The sequence below is a fragment of the Zalophus californianus genome, chromosome 4, assembly GCF_009762305.2.
Source record: "Zalophus californianus isolate mZalCal1 chromosome 4, mZalCal1.pri.v2, whole genome shotgun sequence".
NCBI lineage: Eukaryota > Metazoa > Chordata > Mammalia > Carnivora > Otariidae > Zalophus > Zalophus californianus.
This window is the reverse complement of record NC_045598.1, coordinates 86,354,150-86,364,092: the sequence shown is the minus strand read 5'-3', so window position 1 is coordinate 86,364,092 and position 9,943 is coordinate 86,354,150. Positions and strand designations below refer to the sequence as shown.

At 37.4% G+C, this 9,943-nt stretch overlaps 1 pseudogene; it reads left to right on the top strand.

The window, feature by feature from the left end:
* The first annotated feature begins 223 nt into the window (after positions 1–223).
* On the top strand, positions 224–1,396 carry LOC113912345 (annotated as a pseudogene).
* The last annotated feature ends 8,547 nt before the right edge of the window (positions 1,397–9,943 follow it).

Here is a 9,943-nt window from a genome sequence, read left to right as displayed (position 1 = left end):
TTGACCTAGGAGATGTTTACCTAGTGTTCAATTTGTAATCATGCATTTAAGTACACATTATTTTATTTTATACTTTTTTCTATGTATGTATTTTTTATCCTAATTTAAAAAATAAATAGCTGGGTTCTCTTACATCATCTACCACCTAAGAGTCACCCTGTAAAAAGTTGCAACCTCTCCCTTTTCTTTCCACCATCTGCTTGGCTGCCACAAAGCAGCAACCATGTGTGAACGCATCCCCATCCTTGTTAGCCAGAGTGGTGTCCAAATTGGCAATGCCTTCTGGGAGCTCCATTGCCTGGAACATGGTATCCAGCCTGATGGTCAGATGCCAAGTGACAAGACCATTGGGGAAGAGATGACTCTTTCAATACCTTCTTCATTCTGGGAGCATGTTCCCAGGGCAGTCTTTACAGACCTGGTCATTGATGAAGTTCGCACTGGCACCTACCCTCAGCTCTTCCACCCTGAGCAGCTCATCACAGGCAGGGAAGATACTGCTAATAAACTATGCCTGAGGGCACTACACCATCAACAAAGAGATCATTGACCTTGTCTTGGACCGAATTTGCAAACTGGCTGCTGACCAATGCATAAGGTCATCAGGGCTTCTTGGTTTTCCACAGCTTTGGAAGGGGATCTGGTTCCAGGTTCATCTGGAACATCTCTCTGTAGTTTATGGCAAGAAGTGCAAACTGGAGTTCTCCATTTACCCAGCCCCCCAAGCTTCCATAGCTGTGGTTGAGCCCTACAATTCCAACCCTCACCACAAACACCACCCTAGAGCACTCTGTGCCTTCACAGTAGACAATTTGGCCATCTATGATATCTGTGGTAGAAAATTCGATATTGAATGCCCAGCCTACATTAACTTGAATAAGTTGATAGGTCAAACTGTGTCCTCCATCATTGCTTCCCTCAGGTTTGATGGAGCCCTGAATGTTGATCTGACAGAACTCCAGATCAACCTCATGAGCCATCCCTGCATCCACTTCCCTCTGGCTACATATGCTCCTGTCATCTCTACTGAGAAAGCCTACCATGAACAGCTTTCTGTAACAAAGATCACCAATGCATGCTTTGAGCCAGCCAACCAGATGGTGAAATGTGACCCTTGACATGGTAAATACATGGCTTGCTGCCTGTTGTACTTTGGGGATGTGGTTCTCAAAGATGTCAATGTGCCCTTGCCACCATCAAGACCAAGCGTACCATCCAGTTTGTGGACCGGTGCCCCACTGGCTTCAGAGTTGGCATTAATTACCAGCATCCCACTGTGGTACCCGGTGCAGACCTGGCCCAAGTACAGCAAGCTGTGTGCATCCTGAGCAACACCACAGCCATCGCTGAGGCCGGGGCTCACCTGGACCACAAATTTGACTTGATGTATGCCTAATGTGCCTTTGTTCACTGGTATGTGGGTGAGGGTATGGGGGAAAGAGAGTTTTCTGAGGCCCGTGAGGACATGGCTGCCTTTGAGAAGGATTATGTGAGGTTGGTGTGGATTCTGTTGAGGAGAGGGTGAAGAAGGAGAGGAATACTAAAGTTAAAAATGTCACAAAGGTACTGTTTTACAGGGAACCTTATTTTGTTTTGAACATAGAAAAGTTGTGCTCTGCTGAAACTGCTGAATCACAGACCTGTACCTCTGAAACAAATAATACATTATATGTTAAAAAAAAAAAAGAAGAAGATAGCAGGAAGGGAAAAATGAAGGGAGGGAAATCAGAGGGGGAGATGAACCATGAGAGACCATGGACTCTGAGAAACAAACTGAGGGTCTAGAGGGGAGGGGGTGGGGGGATGGGTTAGCCTGGTGATGGGTATTAAAGAGGGCATGTACTGCATGGAGCACTGGGTGTTATATGCAAACAATGAATCATGGAACCCTACATCAAAAATTAATGATGTAGGGTGCCTGGGTGGCTCAGTTGGTTAAGCGACTGCCTTCAGCTCAGGTCATGATCCTGGAATCCCTGGATCGAGTCCCGCATTGGGCTCCCTGCTCAGTAGGGTCTGCTTCTCCCTCTGACCTTCCCCCCTCTCATGTGCTCTCTCTCTCTCTCACTCTCTCGCTCAAATAAATAAATAAAATCTTTTAAAAATTAAAAAAATAATAATGATGTAATGTATGGTGATTAACATAATAATAAAAAAATAAAATAAAATTTAAAAAAGAGGAAATGTAGAGAACCCATAAATTAAATGAAAACATGTTCAGCCTTAACCTTATTAGTAAATAGGATGAAGCAGATTCAAACTAAATGATATACCAAGTCTCTCCTTCCAGATAGGTAAAAATTTAAAAAGTTGAACAATTAAAAAAAAAAAGTTGTGCTCTGATCAGTTAATTTGTATGTAGCAGTGTATACTCTCATATAAAATCACTGACCTATGCTTTTAAACCATGGCACTTTGTTATAGACCCAAGCTGTCCATTTCTCTGATGCGTTTGAATAAATGTCTTAAATGGAAAAACAAGGAAATGGATAAAAAAAACTGGAAAATACAAACTCAAAATGGCAATTGCCTTGGAGAGCAGATTAAATGGAACTCAATATATTCATATTGTTTTTGTTTTTCAAGAATTAAGTTAAAGTGTAAATGGCAAAAAATAGCATTTATAATTTTTGGATGGAGAGAAATGAGTCTTGATTGTATTTTCTACTCTTCCACTGTGTTTTTTTTTTTCTCTCCAAGAAACATCAACAATAAGCAAATCAAAAGAGGTCATGTAAACCAAGAGTACACACCTACTTTCAATACCATCTGTAGTTGTCCCTACTGCATAGGATAAAGATGTTTCAAAGGTTATTTGTACAGGTTTTATGTGTTGTAGAGTCACATGAGACAAAAGCAAGCAAGTTCTGTGAATCAATAGATGGAATGACCTATTGAGGGTGGAATGCATAATAGCAAATGGTATGAATGGCAGGTCTGATTGGTAAAAGAAAAAAAGATTTGGGAATATGTCTGTATAAATAAATTACAAAGGTAAAGATCAGGTTGTTTCATCAATACAGAAAAGTTAGAAGAAAAATCTACTGTATGTGAAATTTGTTTGCTAGGCTACAGATAGGGAGGATCTACATTTTGAGTGTGCGTATAAGATGTAAATTTCATAAGTATTTATAATCCAATGAAACAATTATAATCATTTGTGATCATCTAGACTATGATTGCCTTAATCATATAAGACATATAATCATATAGTCCAACATATATATGTCATATATATATCATATATCATATAGTTTGATATATATATCATATATATCATATAGTTTGATATATATATCATATATATCATATAGTTTGATATATATATTTAAAGATTTTATTTATTTGAGAGAGTGAGCATGAGCAAAGGGGGAGAGGCAGAGGGAGAGAGAGAAGCAGGCTCCCTGCCGAGCAGGGAGCCCAGCTATGATGTGGGGCTCAATCCCAGGACCCTAGGATCATGATCTGAGCTGAAGCCAGATGTTTAACTTACGGAGCCACCCAGATGCCCATGAAATATATTTTTGAAACAATTTCTGGAATGGAAAATTGGTTTTATTATATATAGTGGGACATATGAAAACACTTGTATTTTACAAATTTGTTTTGTTTTTTAGGGGGGAAGGTGCAGAGGGAGAGGAAGAGAGAATCTCAAGCACGCTCCACGACCTGAGCCAAAATCAAGAGTTGGAAGCATAAGCTACTGAGCCGCCCAAGCACCCCTAAAAATGTTTTTTAAAATAAAATTCTTTGTTGGGGCACCTGGGTGGCTCAGTCAGTTAAGCGTCTGCTTTCAGCTCAGGTTATGATCTCAGGGTCCTGGGATCGAGTCCCGCAAAGGGCTCCTTGCTCAGCGGGGAGCCTGCTTCTCCCCTGCTTGCCACTCCCCCTGCTTGTGCTTGCTCTCTTCCTCTCTCTCTGTGTCAAACCAATAAAATCTTTAAAAAGAATTCTTTGTTAAAAACATGTTCATATACCCTAAAGAAAAAATTTTTAAATATTTTATGTATTGATAATATGCATAATCTTTTTTGACTTGAATTATAATAAATCTACCCTAAGACCTTTTCTATAGTTCTCTTGCAAAAGTGGTCATGCTAAGAGTAATGCCTTTCCATTCAAACCTATTGTTTCTGGATCAGAAATAGAAGAACATATAGACCAGTAAAAAGAAGTTGTTCAAGGCCTCTGTCAGCCCAGAGGTAAATCTTTTTATCAAAGAGAATCATGGCTTCAGTCCCCCCTGGATCACCCCACCCCCTACATCTCTTAAGCTAGGTGTCTTGTAAAATATGTGGTCTGTAAAACTACACGCAATTGATGCAGGCAGGTTGGTTCTGAGAACTCAGAGTGGGGTCCCTCAGGACCACCAAGAGGGTCCTTGGCTTCTCACAGGATAGAAATCAGGCACAAACTAGAGAGACTGAAAGCAGAGTTTAATGAATAGTGTGAATGACAGAGAATAGCAGACAGTGTCTGGGAGACTTGGAAAGGAAAGGAAAATGAGTCTCCCCAATCCATGGGGTTAGGAATTTATATTGGAAAGGGGTCTAGGATATGTGTTTCTCCAGGAATCCAGGGTAGGGTCTGATCAGAGGTGAGTGTCAGATGAATAATAGGTGTTATTCCATAAATCACTAAAGGTAGGGGGTATTGATGTCAGATTCATTCAAAGCTAATGTCTTAGAACATGTTTGGGATTCAGCTCTTCTTAGATATTATCAGGTGTTTGGGAGCCTAAGACAAAACCGGGAGAATGATTAAATTTCTTACTTCCTCCTTGACTGGGAACATAACTTCTTTGGTTTTTATTCAGATATAAGTTGAAATAGAGAACATGAGTAAATAGGGCCTAGCAGAAAAAGAGCAGAAATGGAGCCTTTCTAAAATGGAGTCCTTTCAGCTTCTCTATCTCACAATCACTCCAAAGACAAGAGAATCCAGGCTCAAGAATTATGTTAAGATGATACTGCTTAAGCCACTAATTTGACAGTTATGTTAAATATTATATATAAATATATTATATACAAATATATATATGAAATTGTTTATTTAAAACATATAAACAAAAAGCTTCAGGCTTATTTAATCTATGTTCTAGTGAGAGATCTATATTATTAAATGTCTTACTAAGTCTTTTTATGTGAAATACTATTTCCAACAATTTCTGTTTAGACCAACAGATCACACTGTTTCCCTTCCATCCTTTTTGAAGAGTCTAGTATCATAACTGTGTTGTATAGTAATTTATTTTGCTAAGGTTTCCTATTTTAAAACCTCAGAGGTGAGTGTCAGATGAATAATAGGTGTTAAAGAAAAAGTTTACAGCACCATAAACAGCATGTAATAATAGTTTTCATGATGGGACTATGTGGTTATGGTCCCAATAAATACATTATTGTCCCAAGACTCACAGCTCATTAGAGAAATGCTACCAGCTTGTAAACAAATAAGCAAGCCATCAAGTTTTCAGGTCAACTTTAATCACTAGAATTTTAATCAGAAATGGCTGAAATCCCGAATACCCCAAATCACCAGTATGAAAAAAAAATAATGTGAATTAGAAGCTTTGGAACAGAGGGAAATTTTTCTTTCATTAATTCCTTTAAAAAAAAAAAAAGCCAAAGTAAGGATTTTTTGTAAAGAGATCAAATAAACAAATTTATTTTAAGCCCTTCTATCTATAATAGCTTGTTTGTGGCTTTTTAGAAGGAGGCTAAAAGCAGGAGTGATTGACTGATTAGGATTGTTTCCATAAAAAATAACAAATATTTGTTATTAGCAATTACAAAACAGAGACACAACCAGGAAGTGGTTTTTAAAGTCTCTATTTTTGAAGCCAGATTATTAAGGCAAGTGGAATAATATGATTAAATTCCTTTTTTAGACTGCAAGATGGAAAATTTCATCATGCCAGATCACTGGTTTCTCTCTACGTTACTAATTTTCAAAATATTCTATGATGTAACATACAGTACTTGAGTGTTAAATTTTGTAGACTCTTGTTTCTGAGTAGATAATCTTTTGGTGTTCCTTAGAAAATGGTTTTTCAATTTTTTGACTGAGAAACACAAGAAAAAAAAGAACATTTTCCATTGTGATGCAACACATACATGAGTGTGTATGTGTAAGCATAAACAAAAATTTACACACATAAATGCACACACACACACACAATGATCTTATTAGGTGAAATAAGCTTGTATATAATCTATTTGATGCTGTTTGATCTACTCTATAATTTTCATTGATAATAATACCATTTTATTATTTTTCATTAAGAAATTAAGAACAATTAAGAATCATTAAGATCTCACATCTCCCCAGCTTTACTGACTATACTGCAAGCTTGAGAAACATTCCCTTTGAGTACCTAAATCTGGACTGTTTAATGGTTAAAAGCACATACCTTACATAGCAAGGAACACTCGATAAACACTAATGAATAAATAAATGGATGGTATTTAAAATTTCTCATTTGCCATTAGAGTCCAGCCCTACCTTTCTGAGACAACATCCCACCCAGTATCTTTGATTGGGATTTTCACATGTTACTCAAACACCTTAGGTTCATTTAAACTCACTCTCTGAGGCTACTTCTTCAGGGAGTTGTAGCAGGTAAGTGTTCATTTTACTACTACAAAGAAAACAAAAAACAAATTAAAAAACATGCCTTTGAAAGAGGACGCAGTTTTACCCTTAACTGCCTCCATTTTTTACCTCAATCTGTACTTTCTAAATGATCAAGTTCTTCTTTCCATCTTCTCTTTAACACAGGCAAAAGACCTAGCAGGCAAAGTGTCCAGGGATGAGAACCAAAACTACCCATCCCCTGGCACCAGCAAGACCCACTTGATTGACCCCAAGACAATGATCAACCTGACTTTTATTGCCCAGCTGCACATACCCACTGACCTTTGTCCCACATTTTCCTTATATAAACCTAGAAGGTTTTTCAGCAATTTGGAGACAGACTTTGGGACACTAGTCCTATGTCTTCCTGATGTTGGCCTCACTGAAATAAATTCCTCTCTTGTTTCACCACCACTCATCTCTCTACCTTTGGATTTTGTTGATGGCAAGTGACTTAATCTGGTCTGTTTGGAACCCCCAGAGCCAGGGACTCTTGGGCCCTGAGCCCCGGCTTCATCTTGAAGCCAAGACAGTCAGAATTGGGTTTAGATACCAGCTCTGCCGTGCAATATCTGTTAATCTCTGAGATTGCTTACTCATTTATAAATTTATACTACTAATAATTAACATGTAGGTTTGTTATATAGATTAAATTACATGATGAATGTGAAGCACCAAATTTCTAGAAAAATCAATACATGTTAAGTGATGTTAATGTTGATGGTTATCTTGTAATACACAGTATTTCTTCTGCAAACAATTTTGTCTGTGTTCTGTGGTCCTTCTTCTTCCTTTGTTATATTTTTCTCTCTTTATTTTAGCCTTATATACTTAGCCAATTTAAACAACTGCTATGAACCCACTAATATGAATCAAGTGCTCTGATTAAAATAATTTCTCTGTCAAACGTGTGATCACAATTTTAACTTTATCAGGTCAGAAAAACTTTGTTAATAATGCTAATTAAAACAGTGACCTGATTACACAGAACTTCTACAAAATTACACATGTGTGACTTTATTAGACATATACAATATGAGTAGTCTTTGGTAGAAATACCAAAAGGTAGCTATCATAAGATTGGTATGTTACATCCATTCAAAAATTATTTCCCATGCTTCAAAAAAAAAAACATTCCATGATCTGTCCACTTGTCACACATTAAAAAAATATGTGTTTAGTGAAAAATAAGAGAAAAAGGATATTTCATTAACACTTACTCAAATACAAAATAGACATTGTGGTATAGTATTTTAAAAATCCTGATATTATGTTTTCATTTTAAAATCTCACATTTGGGAGATGGCAACCTTCTGCTTCTGACTATGATGGAGTAGCTTATGTCAGAGGAACCAGTCCATTAAGAACAACTACAAAAGCTGAATAAAAATTATAAATTAGGGCGCCTGGGTGGCTCAGATGGTTAAGCGTCTGCCTTAAGCTCAGGTCATGATCCCAGGGTCCTGGGATCGAGTCCCACGTCGGGCTCCCTGCTCCTTGGGAGCCTGCTTCTCCCTCTGCCTCTCTCTCTCTCTCTGTCTCTCATGAATAAATATAAAATCTTTAAAAAAATTATAAATAAAAAAAATTTTGAAAGGCAGTAGAGAGTAACCAGGACACTTCTGCACCCTGAGTGTATTCTGAGTTAGGCAAAACAAAGGCAAGTGTCTTGCCTGAATCATTCATGTTTATATAAACACAATTCTTTGATAATAAGCCCTGCTCTGCACCCTGCAGATACAGGGAACTACATCCCAGCCTGGAAATGTAGACTGGTCTTCAAGACGACAGCAAACCAGAGAGCATGGTGGCAAGGGCAAGTAAAAAGGCTATAGCTCTTCCCAGTCATTTTTAAGTTGTCTTTTTCTTTTTTTTTTTTTAAGATTTTATTTATCAGAGAGAGAGAGAGAAAGATCACAAGCAGAGGGGGAAGGGTAGAGGGAGAAGGAAAAGCAGACTCCCCATCAAGCAGGAGACCCACACGGGACTAGATCCCAGGACCCTAGGATCATGACCTGAGCAGAAGGCAGACACTTAACCGACTGAGCCATCCAGGTGCCTATAAGTTGTCTTTTTCTTGACCAAAATTTGCAGGACCTTGACATATTAAAATGCTGCTTCTTTAAGTTGGAGCAATTGAAAATGTGAAGGAGGAAACAGAGTCCACAATCTCCTTATACCACCACCCCTGTCTAAAGATTTGTCTTGGAAGTATTTCTTTTTAAATGTAGGTATTCTTGGTTATCTTGGTTATGTATTTTGTACTAAACTGCTTGAAAATCAGTCATGTAAATCCATTTTACAAAGAAGTAGAAGGAGGCTCAAAAATATGAAGTAACATTTTCTGACACCACTGATAGGAAAAGGCGGAACCTGGGACCTAATTCTAGGTATTCTGGCTTCTTTTACGCTGCTCTTTCCACCATGCTTTTCTGTCATCTTTCTCCCTCCCTCCCCCTTTAATCAACAACTATGACACCAATGAGTTCCCATTTAATTTTGAAAATAAGAATAGGCATGAAATAACAGCAAAAATGTTAAGATTGGTAACACAGTATTAAGAGAACTCAGACAAGTAACAGATCAACAAAATACTAAGCAGGTCAACAAGAATTAAGGTGGAGCAGTTCTAGAATAAAAACTAAAATTTGGTTGGCAATATGTACTAGTTTGTACATCCATGTTCCCCAGCTTTCTATCTAGTATACTTTCTATTGTCAAACTAGTACTAATGTTGCTGTTTGCCCAAAAAAACTGAAGTAATGAAATTGTAGTGGTAAACAATACCCACAACTTGACTTTATATGAATTTTCTACGAGAGTCAAAAAGGTTCTACTTCTTCTTCCAATTAGACATAGATTTTCAATTCTCCATTTAGACTTACAAGGTTCCTGTACCTATAAAACTCTGCCCACCCCCAAATAAACATTAGCTCTTTGAATTATCAAACTTCTTTCAAGGAACTTCAATTTAATGCATTGAAAATTTTTAAACCCACAGTTATCTTGACTTACTCTGAACTTTACACTATTAATATTTGTGTAATTTATTATTGTGTGTAGTCTGCCTAATGCTCTTGGTCTATTATTTTACCTAATTAACTTGAGCATATCAGACATTTTATAAACATTACTTGCTGCCATGCTACTTTTGATATTTTGATGCTGATTTTTTCCCCAGATAAGCCTCCACAAATTCACAGAACAAACTGATAACCAAATTTGGCCAAGTGGCAACTAAAACCATAATTTTACAGATGCTATTAAAAATAGATAATATATGCTTCTTATTGCTTTATATATTTTCCTA